Source organism: Dromiciops gliroides, chromosome 2 (genome assembly GCF_019393635.1).
Source record: "Dromiciops gliroides isolate mDroGli1 chromosome 2, mDroGli1.pri, whole genome shotgun sequence".
Classification (NCBI taxonomy): Eukaryota; Metazoa; Chordata; class Mammalia; order Microbiotheria; family Microbiotheriidae; genus Dromiciops; species Dromiciops gliroides.
This window is the reverse complement of record NC_057862.1, coordinates 242,417,258-242,432,470: the sequence shown is the minus strand read 5'-3', so window position 1 is coordinate 242,432,470 and position 15,213 is coordinate 242,417,258. Positions and strand designations below refer to the sequence as shown.

At 39.9% G+C, this 15,213-nt stretch overlaps 1 protein-coding gene across 3 annotated transcripts in view; it reads right to left on the bottom strand.

Moving 5' to 3' along the window:
* The window catches only part of SMOC1 (SPARC related modular calcium binding 1), a 219,690-nt gene that overhangs the window by 65,849 nt on the left and 138,628 nt on the right, over nucleotides 1-15,213 (bottom strand). The window lies entirely within an intron of this gene.

The window sequence follows — 15,213 nt, the reverse complement described above, 5'->3', positions numbered from 1 at the left end:
CATCCATCAAAACAAATTCCTGTACTTGCTATTTCAAGGGGGTTGGGAGTGACTGAGAAAAGGGCATTTGGCCTTCATTTCTTTCTTCCTTTTTTTTTTCTGGTGAGGCAAAGAGGGTTAAGTGACTTGCCCAGGGTCACACAGCTAGTAAGTATCAAGTGTCTGAGGTCAGATTTGAACTCAGGTCCTCCTGAATCCAGGGCCAGTGCTTTAGCCACTGCACCACCCCTGGCCTTCATTTCCTGAGACACTTCTACTCCCAAGTAAAACATGGCATGGGAAAGAATTCTCTTGCTGGCTCTCTCCGTTTCTGATGCTAGAAAGAATGGTGGGTGTAGTTGACAGGGTTGAGGTAGAATTAAGTGTGTCCTGTGATACCTATTTCTTACTCTCCTACAGGACAAAGGTTAAAGGCTCCCCATCCTTCTTGTAACACTTACCAATACAAAACCTGCCTCTGTGGTTCAGGTTTTATAGCTGTGGACAAAAAGGGTTTAAAAATAGTTTCTGATGGTTTGCCCCCATGGTCCTTGGCCATAGTGTCCATCTCTGGTGCTCACCATTTAGAGAAAACAGAATGGTCCATCTTGCCATCATCTATGCCCACTGTAGTATTCTTATGACTCGGGGATAGTAGAGAGCTGGGGATTTTTTGTTATTGTTGTTCAGTCATTTTTCAGTCATGTCCAACTCTTTTTTGACCCCATTTGGTGTTTTCTTGGCAAAGACATTGGACTGGTTTGCCATTTCCTTCTCCAGCTCATTTTACAGATGAGGGAACTGAGGCAAACAGGATTAAGTGACTTGCCCAGGGTCACACAGCTAGTAAGGGTTTGAGGCCAGGTTTGAATTCAGGAAGAAGAGCCTTCCTGACGTCAGGCACAGCACCACCTAGGCATATTTTTTTTTACTTTGACCTAAAGCATCCATCTCAGCATGGACCACAATGTTAAAGAAATACAGAGATATTTAATTTGTTTGTGTTTTTAACATGGAGTTGGGAACAAATATTTTTGTCATTCTTAGTCTTAGAGTAAATGTTTGTCCATCTCTTTACAGAAGTGGTCTCAAAACCAAATTAGGAGCCACTACATAGAAAGCATATGTAAGAATCCCTGTGGCCTCTCATATTGACTTAGTTTTAAAATGTAATGTTATCTGTTTTATTGTATTTTAAAATGTATTCTGTTAAATATTTCCCATTTACATTTTAATCTGGTTCAGCAGCACTTGGGAATGTGGTGAGCTGCATGCTGGTTGGTATATTTGACATCTCTGTTCTATTAGACAGGAAACCACTTGTTTAAAGTGTCAACGGTGCCAGAAAGAGGAAAGAGGTAGGAAATAAAATATTCATCCCAGACATCTGTTACTATGTATCTCCTCTCTTCAAAAGTCAATCTCATAAAAAAGAAAAAGAAAATTGCTTTAATGTAATACCACATTAAATACCAGATGGCTCTGTAATCTCATAATTTGAAAAGCCCTGACAGTGATGCAGATTGAGATTCATCCCTGCCTATCAAGTAATATTTGTAAAGCACTCAGTGCAGTACCTAGCACAAGATTGGTGTTTCAGGAATACTTTTTCCCTCCCTCCCCACCCTATCTATCCTGTGCAACTCCTGTCAATGTTCTCCCAAAAGTTCACCACTGGGGGCTCACCCAACTTGCTGGAGACCTTCCTTGCTTTCTTCTTATCAGGAGGGTACCAGAGGAGCACTGGTAATATCCTGTTGTATAATATGTATATAGTACATAATACTATAATACCATCTAGTAATATTAAACAAGGGGCAGAGGACATTGATTCTCAAACATTTCTTAGAATATCAGTAAACTCATCAATGATAATAATCAACAATTGAGGCTCTTGGATCCTTTGACCTAACTAGAGCTGAAACTAGGAATTCTCACATATAGAGTAAATTCGAGGGATGGGAACAGCATAAAGGATAATTGGCCTTGGGTACCAGGTGCTGTAACTCCAAAAGAGGAGGCAGTGTATGATATCCCCCAGAGGGTCTAGTCAGCACTCCACCCCTGGCAGTCCTAATAATCCATGACCTCTTAAACCCTGAAATCAGGAAAGGAGGTGGGATGTGGTAAGTTGAAAAGGATACACCAGTGGGGGAAGATGGGGCCTTGGAAGAATGGTACCACAGTGATAGGATCCTTAGAGGAAAAACAAAAAAAAATGGTCAGACCCTCACTATACAGCTCAGTGGAAGAGCATAAGGAATGGGGGACAGTAGGCAGGGGATGAGGAGCAGGTAGGAAACATATTCTCCAGAGATTGGTGCCCTGGGGCAACTCTATCCTAAACCTATCATTTAATCACACAGCCAGTGTCTGAGGCCAGGGATTCTATCCTATGCCTAACATTTATTTATTTTTTTTTTTTGGTGAGGCAATTGGGGTTAAGTGACTTGCCCAGGGTCACACAGCCAATAATTGTTAAGTGTCTGAGGACAGATTTGAACTCAGGTCCTCCTGAATGCAGGGCCAGTGCTCTATCCACTGTGCCACCTAGCTGCCCCTCTATGCCTAACATTTAATCAAAGTGAAAGAAAGGAGAGAGTCTCAATTCCTGATCACGTTCTCAATACCCCAGAGTGTTTAGGACTAGAAAAAAATCAGTTATTTGCTACGCTGATCCCTATAGAAGTGAAGGCCAGTCATACTGATAGGAAATAAAAACCTAAATCTTTTATTTGCTAACACAAATAAGCTCTCACTCCTACTTGACTCACAGGATTCAATGGGATACAGAGTTGTCTGTAATAACCCGTCAGAGTCAGACTCCTGGGCAGTTTGTGTGTTGGAAGGAGTGGGGGTGGTATTGGGAGTTGGGAGGATAGGAGGGTCAAATGCCAGAGCAGTAAAAAAAAAATAAGAAATCCAGCTGTATTTGCATGTTTTAACCAGGCTCCTGAAACAAAGATCTTTTGACTCCTGAGCTGTTCAAGGTTGATCTGGAAGTCATTGAGGGAAAATAAACACAGCCCAGAGCCACACAATGTCATTTTTATAGCATCACTTCCCCTGACTCTATTAACACCTCTTTCCATTCAACTCAACAAACCGCTGAAGTCCTCTTGGCTGCCCCAAACATACACTTGGTTGCCCTTGCTGGACTTGAAGCTCATACTCTAAATGTCTCTGTACATTCAGCCTCTCTGCCAATCATGGTTTATTGTCCTAGCCCACATCTATCCCCTCTGTAAAGTGGCATGAACACTGGATCTGCAGTCACTGAGAACCTTGGTTCCAATCCTGGCTCTACCTTTATTCTACGTACTTGCCCCTAGGTGAGTTGCTTAATTTGTCTGTGCCTCAGTTCACTCATCTGTAAAATAGGGGAGTTGAATAACATGACCCCTTTCTGCTTTAAAGCTGTGATCCTATCATTTTACATAAAGACCACTGGATAGAATGTCAGAAGGCTGGATTAGAACTCCATCTTCTTCACTAATTATGTGACCTTGGACAAGTCTCTCTGGACCTCTGTTTTCCCAAACATTTGAAAAAAAAAAAAGAATGGGTTGGGGAGAATGGATTCGGATCTCTACAAAGTTCCTATTATTATTATTATTATTATTATTATTATTATTATTATTATTATTATTATTATTATTAATTTGTGGGACAATAAGGTTTAAGTAACTTGCCCAGCTAGTAAGTGTCAAGTGTCTGAAATTGGATTTGAACTCAGGTCCTCCTGAATCCAGGGCCATTGCTTTATCCACTGCGCCACCTAGCTTCCCCTCTCCTTTCAGTTTTAAATCTTATGATCCTTTATCAAGCAGAAAACAAGCATCCCCAAAGGAACTGTGAGCAGTGAAGTACAAAATACTTTGGATGACTGACACCTTTTTGATACAGGGTGTCCCCAAAGTCTTAGTGCAACCACACTAAGACTTTTGGGACATTCTGTATGCACCTTATTGTCAAGGGTGCTGATGGGAAGTGTAGTTTTTCTCAGGTAGAAAGAGTAACTCAAAGATCGTGGGAGGATAGGGAAGCTGCAAACGTTTGAGTCCCACAGAATAGTTTGAGGAATATGCAGAATGTCAGTGAAAGGACCATCAGCCCTCTGATGGCAAGGAAGGGGTTGCTACCCTGGACTGAATGTAATCAGGAGCAGTTAGAACTTTGTCTGGCTCACTGACCCACTTAAAGAATGACCTTTACAGACAGAATTTGCTGCCAAATGGAGAGAGTGAATTGATCTCCTCTCTCTCTACCTCCCTCCCCCTCATCGCTGCCTGGTGGAAGTGACATTTACTCTGAAATCTTGTGTATTTGTTGTTTATACTTATGTAATTTTTTCCCTCTCAAGATAAGCTATTATTATTTTTCATTCTCAGAGATTGATTACTATACAGGAGAGACCTGCACTCTGGCCGAAGGGCAAAGGGGAACTTCTGGTCAAATGTCCCTACACTTAACCATGAGCTTATCTATTTGTCTGCGTCTGTCTGTCTGTCTGTCCCTCTCAGGATTTTTACATATATAAAATCATAAAATAGTCGAATTTAGAGCTAGGAAAGACCTTTGCAATTGTCTAGTTTCCAGCCCCCTTGTTTTACAGATGAGGACACAAAGGAGTACCGAAGTGACTTGCCCATAGGCTCACATCTAGTAAGCAGCCGAACTGAGATGTGAATCCTGCTCCTCTAAGCCAGACTGCACTGCTCAGTGTTAGTTCTTACTGACATATAATGCAACTATTCTAATTAGGAGAGTGTCTTTGAAAATTGCTGTGAAAAAAAAGAAAAAGAAAAAAATTGCTGTGCCTAAAAAATTCATTCCTCTTCAGCCAACCAGGCGAAGAGCCTCTTTGTACTTAGCTGGGCTAGTACTTAGATAGTGCTACCATGTCCTGGTCTCTGTTCAAAGCTTTTTCAACTTGCTTGCTAGTATACACTCCACTGGTATAGTCTTTGAAAACCCAGGATCATTAAGAACAAAACTTTGCAAGACTTAAGAACTCTGATTAGTATAATTGACTAAGGTATGATTCTAGAGGACCCATGATGAAATTTTCTTTTTTTTTTAAATCATAAACATTTTTATTTCAAGTTTTTAGTTCTAAATTCTATTCCTTCTTTCTTCCCTCCCCTCCTCCTTCCCTGAGAAGGTAAGCAATCAGATATAGGTTATACATGTACAATTACGTAAAACAGTAGCATATTAGTCATTTTGTATAAGAAAACCTGAATAAAAGAAAAAAAGGGAAAGAAGATGAAGAATAGCATGCTTCAGTCTGTGTTCCATCAATATCAGTTCTTTCTTTGGAGATAGATAGTATGCTTCATTATTAATCCTTTGGGATTGTCTCGGATCATTGTATTGCTGAGAATAGTTAAGTCATTCACAGTTCTTCATCCAACAATACTGTTGTCATTGTGCACAATGTTCTCCTGGTTTTGCTCACTTCACTATACATCAGTTCATATAAGTCTCTTCAGGCCTTTCTGAAGTCATCCTGCTTGCCATTTCTTTTAGCACAATAGTATTCCATCACCAACATATATCACAGCTTGTTTAGCCATTCCCCAACTTAGGTGCATTCCTTTGATTTCCAATTCTTAGCCACCACAAAAGGGCTACTATAAATATTTTTGTAGGAATAAGTCTTTTTCTCTTTTTTTGGGATGTCTTTGGGACATGATGAAATTTTCTAACCACTTTCTGACAAAGGTGGTATACTCAGGGTGTAAACTGAGACACACATTTTTTGAATGTGGCCAACTTGGGAGTTTGTTTTCTTTAATTATGCATATTTCTTATAAGGGCTCTGTTTGTGTTTTCCCAATTGGGGGTGCGAAGATAGAGAAAAAAAATTCTTGTTCATTGAAAAAATAACAAAAATGAAAAACCAGGCTTACCACTTTGTTGTTCAGTCATTTCAGTTTGTGTCCAACTCTTTGTGACCCCATTTGGGATTTTCTTGGCAAAGATACTAGAGTGGCTAGCCATTTCCTTCTCCAGCTCATTTTACAGATGGGGAAATTGAGTCAAACGGGGTTAAGTGACTTTCCCAGGGTCATACACCTAGTAAGTGTCTGAGACAGGATTTGAACTCAGGTTTTCCTGACTCCAGGTCTGGTACTCTATCCACTGTGCCATCTAGGTCACCACCACACCACAAGGAGTAATCAATCAAAAGAACATTCTAGTAAAACTATACGTGCTTGCCTTATTTCTGTCCTAAGTTTAAGGAAAATTAGCTGGGGTTTCTAATATATTTGTTATTTATAAATTAGAAGCTTTAGCATCAGTTTTGGGAATTAAGCATTTATTAAACCATACCAAGTGTTAGTAGAGAGAGAACACTTGGCTCAGAAAGTTAAGAAGCCTATCTAGCCACCATGAGTGCATCCAAGAGCCTCTCTGAGTGTGAAAGCTTCATACGAACATTCTAATAGAAGAGACCACCAAATGTTTATTTTAATGTAAGCACTAAAATGCTATGATTACAAAGCTCTTTCATAATGAGATAACATCCTGAGTGAGTACTGACAACATTTTTTCCAATTGTCCCATTGCCCAGGTGAAGAAGCTGAGATTACTGAACTACTCCAAATCAATGTCAAATATCTATGCTTGGAAAGACCCCAGAAGGTCCTGCATGCAAGATGTTTATTAAAATCTAGAAAGTGGGATTTTTTACTTCAAACTTTCAACAAAAACCATAAGAATTAAAGAGACTAGTTGTCTATATTATGGAAAACAAGGTAAACTAATTGTTGATCCCTTCATACAACAGCGTCACTAGAAACTGTAAGGACATGGGCTTGGAAACACTAGATCAAAATCTACCTGAAAAATACCATACTAAGATCAGTCAATGAATTATAATACTGTGGAAGAAGATGTTTAAATCCCAAACATCTAAAGACCCAGAAAGCCATGTTGAAGTCAGTGTGTTCTGTCTCTTCAAGCTAAGAATCAAATATTTGTGAAAACTGTTATAGCATGCTCCCTGGCATACAAGTCTAGGTCCTAGATGTAGGATGCATATCAAAGTTGGTTTCCTGGCAGGCCTCATCAGGGTTGCTCAGGTACCCTGCCAAAGACCCAGTGTCAGAATAAACTATCTTGTTACCAACTTTCAGGAGTACTAGAAGTCCACAGTCTAAAACTAAGAGTCAAAGAATGAGATTCTCTGATCTTGGATCAAACAGTACCAGTTTCCTCATCTAAATATGGATATAATTTCTAAACCTATAAAGTAAAGGAGCATGACATACACACCTACATACAGACATGGATATATTTACATATATACATGACACACATATGTGTCCATGTGTATATGTGTGTGTTTATATCGTATAATCCACGCATTCTCTCTGTGTGTATACACACACACACACACACATACACACACAGTTGGTGTTTGATTATTTCAGTTTTTTCCTACTATGTCAAGATACTGGAGTGATTTGCCATTTCCTTCACCAGCTCATTTTATAGATGAGGAACTGAGGCAAAGAGGGTTATGACTTGCCCATGGTCAGCTAGCAAATGGCTGGATTTGAACTCCGAAAGTCTTAACTCCAGGACTGGCATTCTATCTACTGCACCACCTAGCCACAGATTGATAGGTAAGTAGGTAGATAAACAGACAGACGTATAGATTAAACTTAAATATTATACAGATACAATTGGAAAAATATAATTTCTATATAAGCTGCTTGTTTTAATTTAATACAATTAATTTTTTTTTATGATTATTTAAATTTTTTTTAAAAGAAAGGCAATCTAGGGGGCAGCTAGGTGGTGCAGCGGATAAAGGATGGGCCCTGGATTCAGGAGGACCTGAGTTCAAATCTGGCCTCAGACACTTGACACTTACTAGTTGTGTGACCCTGGGCAAGTCACTTAACCCTCATTGCCCCCCCACCCCCCCAAAAAAAGAAAGGCAATCTGGAGGAATTTTGTCTGGAAGAGGGTAAGAATAGCAATACTAAAATTCCTACTTTGGATAGATCTCATTCCTTTTTCCCATTCTCAATGTCCTTGAGCCAAAGTTTTATCCATTCATTCTCCTAACCACTTGGGGAAAAAGGCAAAGGACAAGGATGTGCAGAGCCAAGGTAATGAGACTTTGAATGATCTGTCCAAAGTCCTATTGTAGTTCAGCTGCTTTGGAAACTTAGAAGTATTTTCTAATGGTTTAGACTTTTATATGGCTAGTCCTCCAGAATTCAATGTCTCCTTTTCCCTCCTCTCAGAGCCTTGTAGTTCCCTTGCAGGTGTTTCCCAGAGGAAATTATAGCCCCCAAAGGGCTCTGTGGGCCAATACAGACAGTGGGTTTCTATGACAGCTCAATTCGTAGCCTTGCAGGAAAGCCTGGCCCACGCACAGACAGCTGGAAGTCACTTCGACCCCCGATGACACCATTCAAAGCCTTCTGTGTTTGGCTTCCTGATTGACATTCAGTGGCAGGTGGAGATAAATGTCGGGCAGAGGACAATGTTGATCTGCTCTGACTATTCTAGGGAAAGACTTTTCAGAATAAAACAAAACAAAACAAAAACCAAAAAAAAATTGATGTGTTTAAGGGGCTGAATAGAGTCTAAGAGGTCCAGAGAAGCAGGGCTGGGGTTTGCAAGGCACTGGCAAGTCAATTGAAGAGTTAATTGTTTGGGTGTACAATGAGTTTATTCTGACTACATACAAAGAGCTTTCTCTTCCAGGTCCTTCAAAAGCAAATGTGTCAAAGGGGCTAGAATAGCATTCTATACTAATGGCACCTCTTGAGGTCTCTAAGATCACACAGCCTTGGAAAAGGAGGAAAGAAAAGAAAACCAGTGCCCCTTCCAAGATTCACACACACAAAAAAGGCTTCTCAGTGATCCAAAGTCCCCCTTTGCTGCTTGGTCTTTTCTTAAACCACTTCTGTCCTGTCCATAGACACCTTTCTCCTGGAGTCCATTGTGATTATTATCATCTTCCAATAAATATATACATCAGTATGTATTGGTGTATACAGGCAAGTTATCCTATCTGGTATGGGGTACTAGTAGACAAATTCTCCCTTGGGAGAAGGGAAAGTTCATGCTTTTCACAGCCAGTGAGCCGGGACTTTCTGTAATTTATGGTCTCAAGGTGTGCAGTATTGAAATTATTTTCTCTAAGATTTTCCTTTTACAAAGAGTAGATAGCACCTGTTGGCAAAATTTCTTTGTAAATCTGACTGGAAATATATTGCAGCAGGGTAGTTATGGAAGATTAAATCTTAGCCTGCTTCTCTAGCTACCATGCTGGGCTGGATTTTCTTTAGGTCATCTTTACCTTGAACATTCTCCCTCCACTAAGACCCATAAATAATATGAAAATATGAAAAGTGTATTTTGGAGAAGGGAAGAAGGGAAAGTGAAGGAAATTATGTTCTAAGCCTTTATGCTGACCCTATACATGGATATTCCCACCCTCTAAAAAAGGCCTGAAGGCAGATTTAGATCAGTCATTCATATTCTCATATGAATATATGTCTCATATATCTCCTAGGTCCACAATAAAAGGAGGCCGGGATAGTGCTTCTGAGTCAGATTAGGGATAGAAGAGAAAGAGCCAAAAGACTAGGACTAGGTCCAAATCCTTGTTTGTCCTTCATTCTCAAAGAGGATGGTGACATCGTGTGATATGACTTGCACTGAATTGAATTTAAGTGAGGGAGGGCTGTGCAAGGTCACCAAACCTCCAGAGCCATCTGAGTCTAGTGGCAAGGACAATTATTAGGACAATTGGAGATGACCCTGGATATTTAATGCCATTGAGGTTAAGTGACTTGTCCAGGGTCACACAGCTATTAAGTGTCTGAGGTAAGACTTGAACTCAGGTCCTCCTGACTCCAGGGCCAGTGTTTTATCTACTGCACTACCTAGATGCTGTGTTTCAGGGCTGGGATGCAGTCCTTTAGAATTGGTCCTAAGATCTTTCCACCATCAAATTCACAATCTGGACTGCTCTTCACCTCTCCCTGGAACAGTATTTCATATCTGGGTTTAGAGATGAAGTTGGGCACAGTGACATGTTTTCACTGGCTTTCCTGAAACCAGTCTCCCTCATATGTTCCCCTGCTGTCACATTAGGAATATTGAACTGAATGTTCAAGCTAGTTTGGATAACTCATTGACACTCCAGACAAGGGCAGATAGGAAAGGAAATACTGCCCAGTCCAATGATAGGTTTCACATGTGGACCTGTGCCTGTGAAATTTCTGCTAATCTCAAATTCAATTCAATTTAATAAATGTGTATGTAACAACTACTATGTTCAAGGCATTGTCATGGGCATTAGGAATACAAAAATAAAAATGAAATACTTTCTACCTATGGTAAAAAACGGAAGTTTTAGCTGAATCATTTGAGAGTTGAGCACATGCTACTGAAGCGGCTTTTGAAGGACTTCCCTTTTGGTGACAAACTTCCGGCACGCCAGCTTAAAACTTAGGGAGGAATGGAAGTTCGAGATCTTTGGCTTTTCAATTTAGCCTTGGCAGTGCACGTGTTTTGTGTTTGGCTTTTGGGTGTGCTAGTTCTCGGCCTGGCGGGCAGTTTGGGATTTGGTGAGTTTTATAAAGGAATATAGACTAAGCTTAGATCTAAGATTATTCATTTGTATTTCTATTTTCCTATTTCCCTAATTGGTATCACCTTTTGTTGTCTAATTAATTCCCAAGCAATAAAAACTAATCCCACACTGATTAAAGCTCAGAGGCTTCTTTTTCTTAGTGGTCTGGGAGATATATGAGGGAAAAGTTAAAAGGGGGAGTTTAATGCTCATATATCCAATTTAAAACCTCACATACCTCTGCTAACCTCCAGGAGTTTGGCCAGTCCTTTCTTTAGAGGTAGGTCCCTTCTTTAGGGATAGGCCTTGTTCTTAGATATGAAAGCCAATTAGATAATTGCTATCCCTTTTGGCTTCTTCATTCTTTCTACTTACTAAAAGAAACTACCATTTTGGTAACACTTAACTATTTACAAGATACATTCTTCTCCGCATTCCTCTTTAATGTTTGCAAATGGTTGCCTGCATTAGAACGTGAGCTCCTTGAAAGAAGGAACTAATTTTTCCTTTCTTTGTATCTTTGAGCTTTGCACAGTGCCTGATACATAGTAAGTGCTTGTTGACTAACTTATGGACAGCATTATTTATTGTTATATCCATTTAACAGAAGAGAAAGCTAAAACTCAAGTGGAGTTAACTCATTCAGAGTCACATAGCTAATAAGAGGATGAGCTAGTATTTAAGTCCATATCTGACACCGAGTCCCACACCCTTACACATACATATATGTGTTTACTCAGAAGACATAATGCCTACCTTTCTAAACTAACTTACACCAGGCTCTGAAGTGAAGGAAAGACAAAAAGAGCCAATATTTTGATAGAAGATGCAAGGTAAGCGCAGGAATGAGAATCAGGCTAGATCTTGGTTCATATCCCATTTCCAGAAATCACACTGTGGCTCTGGGAAAGTTGACTAATTTTCTGGAGCCTCAGTTTCCTTTATCCAGTCTAATCAAAAAAGCATTTATTAAGCCACTACTATGTACAATGTCTTCTGCTAAGTTTTGAAATACAAAGACAAAATGAAAAACAGCCCATGCCCTCAAGGAACTGAAGAGTAAAAAAACAACATGTAAACAGTTAAGTACATACATGATCATCTGACAAGGATTGGGGGGGAAGCACTAACAATTAAAGGCCTCTGGAAAGGATTCCTATAGAAAATGAAACATAACATAAACCTTGAAGGAAGTTAGGAATTATAAGAGGCAGAGGTGAAGTGAAATTGCATTCCAGGTAGGGGGAACAGCCTACCCAAGGAAACAGGGAATGGAGTGTTGATCTCAAGGAAAAACCAGTAGGCTCCATTGGCTAGAAAGTAAAGTGTATGAAGGAGTTATGTACAATAAACCCCAAAAGCTAGGTAGGAGTCAGACTGTGAAGGAATCTAAATGCCAAGCTGTTGAACTTGCCCTATATCACAAAGGCAATAGGGAGCCATTGACATTTCATGAGTAGAGGAGTATCTTAATCAGACTTATGCTTAATTGTATGGAGGCCATATTAGAGCAGAGAGAGAGACAAGAAGCTTGAAATCCAAATAAAAGGGTACTGGAGTTGTCTAGGTGAGGAAAAATGAGGGACTGAATTAGGGTGGTGCCCATTTGACTATTGGGAAGGGAAAAGGTGCCAGAAATGTTCTAGAGGTAGAATAAGACAACAACAATGGAAAACGAGGTTAATTACTAATGATTACAGTGTGTACTCAATAGGTTTGTGCTCCTTTTGAAAGTGTTTTAGATGTGAATTACTGCTGCTCTTGATATTTTGTCAGTCTCTTTGGGAGGACCACGTGTCTCCAGACAGATCTCTCCTATAAGGAGGAGAGGGTCAATGTTCTTATTTGGTTCTCTCCATTTCCCTCAACTCATCTTGGGGAGAGGTGGTAACAAAGAGAAATGGTCTGGAGACTGACAGCAAATCAGAGAACATGCATTCAATTCTAAGCAGCAGAATGTTCTCCATTATCCCTGTACCACAGAAATTCAAAACTGTCATGGAGTCAAGCCCTCTATTATTTCTCAAATTTGGGTCTGGAAAACCAAGAAATTCAGGGCTACTGTCTGAAATCTTTGCCAGATCTAAGAGATCTTCCAAAATGTTCCCAACTGTGACCTCTATTTGTCTTCTGGGGCATTAGGGCTAGGCTGCTGGAGAAAGAAGAGAGTTGAGTTCTCCCTCTTCACGGCTTCCTTTCCTCTACCCCTGGGACTAAGTAACTAAACATAGTTGGCAAGAAGACGTGAGGGATCTGATCAGAGGAATGATAACAGCCAGAATGGGCTGTATTTAACTCCAAATCAGCTTTAAACAGCATTTCCCTCTGTATGCAGTATTTTGGCATAATTGAAACAACACTGAAGACCATTGATATTCATTCATATAGTTCTTTGAGGTTAACAAAGACAGAGGCTCTTCCATGACAATAATAATCTGAAGATGATGATTTAAAAACAGTCACCTGTCCATTACCCATTTGAGTCCAGTCTGGGGAAATAATGTTAGAAGCCTTATTAAATGATAGAATGAAAGAAGGGGTTGGTTATGAACTACCAACCCCAATTCTGCCTTGTAACCAGGGGAAGACCCTGAGCAAATTGCCTTCCTTTGAGGGGGGGGGTGTGTCTCCGATTTCCTACCAAATAAATATGAACTTCCTTCAGAAAGAGACTGTTAAAGGTAAGGACCCTATCAAGGGGTAAAGCAACAATGGAACAAACAAACAAACCACTGCTTTAATGTTCCTGTGGATACTGATAGCATTGAGACATGATAAAGCTATTCCACTTCTATCACATGGACTCTTCTCAGTTGCTGGCATTATGTTTCCTTTGTCAAATGCAGCATGGCAACGTGGACTGCATGTGGACTCAGGAAGACAGATTCAAATTCTGCCACTGATGCTGACTAGCTATGACCTCTTTAAGCCTCATTTTCCTTATCCTATAAAATGAGGGCAGACATATATATGACGGATTTTCCTATAATAATAGCTATATATTATTATATGTATATATAATTTCTCTCTATATATAAAATATCTATGAGGTAATTCCTACAATAATAATACATACACACACATATATAATACTTATGTTGCAATGAGCAAATAAGATGGTAAAGCACTAATAAATGTTAGCATTGTTGTTGAGTTGTTTCAGTCATGCCCAACTCTTTGTAACTCCATTTGGGGTTTTCTTGGCAAAGATACTGGGAGTGGTTTGTCATTTCTTTCTCCAGGTCATTTTACAGATGAGGAAACTGAGGTATACAGGGATAATGGACTTGTACAAGTCACAGAAGTAGTAAGTGTCTACAGGCAGATTTGAATTTAAGAAGACAAGTCTTCCTTCATACCCAGCACTCTATCCACTAGCTGCCTACAAACATTAATGTGCCACATGTTATTCAGTCTATCAACTACCCACCCTTCTCTCCCCATCCCTACTGAGAAAATAGGGCCACCCCTCCTGAGCATTGTTAAAATTGGAATATGAGTGATGAGGTATCGGATTTGGCATTAGTCAGTGTTCTAGACACAACAGCCAGCAAGAGCATCTAAAAATAAAACAGAAGAAAGAGACTTTGGAGAAAAAAGTTCTCACAGTCCTTCGCACTTGAAGTGATATTGAAAGCCTACATTTGTATTTCAGTCCATTCCTGAAAACAGGATGAGAAAACTGTAAGGATACAGGAAAGCCTCCTGAAACAAAATCGTTCTCTTGGTCTTAAAGGTCTTTTCCCCTCTGATAGGCAGCAGCATTTGCCTGGAAAAGACAAAAGCTTCTACATAGAATTCTGATGAAGTTTCATTTTTTTCCCCTTAAAAGTTTCTCCATTTCCCAGTTATCTTACCTAAAACACATAGAAAAGTAAATTGAAGTAAAGGTTCCAAGAGTGATATTTTGCTCACATCTATTTTGGGCCAGACTATTTTGTCGTAACAGAAATGAATGATTTGAGTCCCTTTCTTTTTGGAAAAGATCTTTTATTATGTATTATCACTTCTTTTCTTATATATCTCATACTCCTCTGGCTACCTATCATGTGATGCCCTATAGAAGACACTAGCTATACAGCAATGGGGTATAACTGAAGTAATACTGACAACATATTTTTATTTAATTCTTTAAGGTTAACAAAATTCTGCCCACCCCCACCCCCAAACCATCCAGACCCTCCCCTGTCTCTATAACAACTCTATGAGCGTAAGTATTTTTTCCATCAGGGCAGCTAGGTGGTGCAGTGGATAGAGTACAGGGCCTGGAATAAGGAAGACCCGAGTTCAAATCCTACCTCAGAAACTTACTAGGTGTGTGACCCTAGGCAAGTCACTTAAACCTGTTTGCCTCAGTTTCCTCATCTATAAAATGAGCTGGAGAAGGAAATGGCAAACCACTCCAGTATCTTTGCCAAGAAAACTCCAAATGGGGTCACGGAGAGTCAGACACAACTGAAATGACTCAACTACAACATTTTCTCCATAGAAAGAGGCTAAATCTCACAAAGGTTGTTCCATACCCACGTCCCAGAGCTGATTAGTGCCAGAGCTAGGATATGAATCAAAGTCACACCTGACTCCAGTTTAGTGCCTTTTGCTTGCAAAGTGAGAGGCTTCAG